This window comes from Ornithorhynchus anatinus, chromosome 10, assembly GCF_004115215.2.
Source record: "Ornithorhynchus anatinus isolate Pmale09 chromosome 10, mOrnAna1.pri.v4, whole genome shotgun sequence".
NCBI lineage: Eukaryota > Metazoa > Chordata > Mammalia > Monotremata > Ornithorhynchidae > Ornithorhynchus > Ornithorhynchus anatinus.
This window is the reverse complement of record NC_041737.1, coordinates 30,251,878-30,254,917: the sequence shown is the minus strand read 5'-3', so window position 1 is coordinate 30,254,917 and position 3,040 is coordinate 30,251,878. Positions and strand designations below refer to the sequence as shown.

General features: G+C 38.8%; 1 non-coding gene across 1 annotated transcript; it reads left to right on the top strand.

The window, feature by feature from the left end:
* Positions 1-309: 309 nt before the first annotated feature.
* Positions 310-447, top strand: LOC114814801. Its single transcript, XR_003762598.1, has one exon. It is a non-coding gene; the product is annotated as a small nucleolar RNA SNORA7 (small nucleolar RNA).
* The last annotated feature ends 2,593 nt before the right edge of the window (positions 448-3,040 follow it).

Sequence of the window (3,040 nt, the reverse complement as noted above, 5' to 3'; positions counted from 1 at the left end):
ACAGTATGCAGAACACTGTACTAAGCAATTGGGAGAGTACACTACAACAGAGTTGGTAGTCAAATTCCCAGCCACAGTGAGTTTACACTCTAGAGGAGGAGCCAGACATTCATATAAATAAATAAATTCCAGATATGTACATAAGGGCTAAGAGTAGGATAAATACTAAGTGTCTAAAGGGTACAAATCCAAATGCATAGGTTATGCTTCCCTTTCTTCATACCCACACACAGATCAGGTACAAATGTGCTTAGTCCCATCTCCAGGGAACTAAACAATTTGGAGAAACCTGAATCCTAATCCCACCTCCCCCTCTCAGGGTCGCACCTGGAGAGTTTCCAGTACTCTACCAGTCTCGGCTATGAGAGGGAGAGTCAAGCAGAAGCCTGTCCATTCCATTTGTAGCTTGGGCAGTGGCTAGCAAGTGGAAGGCAATCTGTTGCAAAATTCATCTGTGCTGGGCAGAAGCAGCATGGGAGAAAATCGAGGGTGGAGACTCAAGTTTACTGCATGGGAGGTGGCCATAATAAACCACTTTCTTATTTTTACCAAGAAAACTCTGTTGATACACTACCAGAACGATTGCAAATGGAGAATGGGGCATTCTGGAGAGATGTGTCTGTGGTGTCAGTAATGACACGATGTCATAAGACAAGACAAATCCCACCTCAGCCAATTGTTTGCTGTGTGACCTTGGACAAGTCAGTTAGCTTTTCTGTGCCTCAATTTCCTCAACTGTCAAATGGGGATTAAATTCTACCCCCTCTAATTTAGACTGTGAGCCATATATGGGATCTGCTTGTCTTTTATCTATCCCAGCACTTAGTTCAATGCTTGGCACATAGCAAACACTTAACAAATGTAATAATAATACTAACAATAATACAGTGCAGCTTGAAAACAATTACCTCATCGACCCACAGTTCCATTCAGTGAATAAAGAGTTAATTTTTTTTTAAATTTTCAAATTGATTGTTTCTTATTTTTTGTGCTCCTTCTATCCCCATGTTTACCCTCAATATCAATGGACCTAAATTTATACCTGTAGAAAATCTGTTTGAAAACTTTAACATCTGAAATAGCTTTGATCCATCACTGCATTTGTAAGAAAAACTCTGCCAGCGCTCAAAGAAATCTACTCAGGTCTCACGCTTGTTGCATATTTTCATTTTTCATGACACTCTTTTATATTGATTCCTCTCTCAGAGTTATGTAACTGGGCTATCCTGTCTCTAATCAGTATTACTAAACAGAATGGATTTCTGGAGAGTGAGAGAATTTTAAAAATAGAAATCCGAAAGCACAGAGAGCCAACAGAAGAACAACTATGACATCTAAAGGCAGAGATTTAGGCTTCAGTACACCTTTAGTTCAGAAAAGCAAAGAGCTGTCACTGGGTAAAAAATATTTGCCAAGTACTGAAACGTTTGTACTCAATGCTCTTTTCGGCGCCCTTTTGTTTCATTTTTTACTGTCAGGGCTGATCCTATGTTGAGCAGAATTGTAAACTCTTTCCATAAGTCTATTTGACTTTCAATGGAATCCACTTTCAGTGTGTTTTTCCCAGCTCAACTGTCGAGAAGTCACCAGCTCCACGAACCTTCAGCTAGTGTTACCTTGATTAAGGCACAAAACATTAAAAGCAAATTACTGTGAAAGCTTGAAACGATTTGCAGTTAATGTTCCAGTCAGATCTGCAAAAAATATGACTTAAATATAGTTTTATTAATAATACATATTTTAATTAAACGGCTGGAGGTGCATCTAGCAGGAAAAATTGAATCTTCACTGAATTTCACATACTGGTATGATTCATGAGCAGTAAATATGCAAAGCTTTATGCCCATAAAGCAATCAAACTGCAAAGCTGATGTGCATGTTTTTATCTAAAGGAATGAAGTCTAGCAAAAGACTAGAAATAATAATAATAAAAAAGACTTCCAGAGCAAAAAGGCTCCCAACTGATGAAGAAGTTTTAGCAGACAGTATCCTTTTCTATTTAAAATCATCATTCCAACCACAATCACATCCTCTCCAACATTTATTATTACTTCCATTATTCTCATTACATAAGAAAATCCTGTAGATGTACTTATGCATATTGAAAAAAAATCACAAATATTAACACTAAAACCCTGGGATAAAAATGATCACACTCATAGAGCTTGAAATGCTTTTCACTGCAGGCTTTTGGGGGGTTGCTGAATTCCTTCGTGATCTCAGACTAATGCCTGCTGTTTCTTTTGCACTCATCCTGAGAATATTGTGCTATTTTACCATAAAGAAGATATTGGCAAGGTGTAAGTCAAAAAGGTATCTGTAAACAGCATTAAGACAGTCGTGTGTGTGTTTTAAATGTTGTGTCTACATGTTTAAGTGTTTTTCATCATTTAATACAGTCTTGAGGAAAAAAAAAAGGAAAGCCACCTGATGAAGCAGCATTGCTTATTGGAAAGAGCCTGGGCCCGAGCCAGGGGACTTGGGTTCTAATGCTGCCTCTGTCACTTGCCTGTTGTGTGACCTTCTCTGTGGCTCAGCTTTCTCTTCTGTAAAATGGCAACTAAATCCTACTCCCTCTGACTTAAACTGTGAACCCCAAATAAGATAAGGACTGTTTCTAACCTTATTATCTTGTATCCAAGTCAACGCTTAGCACTGTAAGTGTTTAACAATTGTCATAATTGTTATTTTTAAGCCACTTGGTCACCCTAAAACCAACAATTATTCTGCTGCTTGTACTCTTTCTTCTAATGGAAACAATAGATGGGAGACTTACAGGGCCCCTAAATGAGCTTACTGATGCTATCCTGACTTATGGTGTTTGTTAAGCACTTACTCTGTGTCAAGCACAGAACTAAGCTGGGGTAGATATAAGCTGATCAGGTTGCAACACAGTCCCTGTCCCACCTGGGTTTCCAAGTCTTCAACCCCATTTTAGAGATAAGTTAACTGAGGCCAGGAGAAGTGAAATGACTTGCCCAAGGTCACACAGCAGACCAGTGGCAGAGTGGGGATTAGAATCTAAGTCCTTCTGACTCTC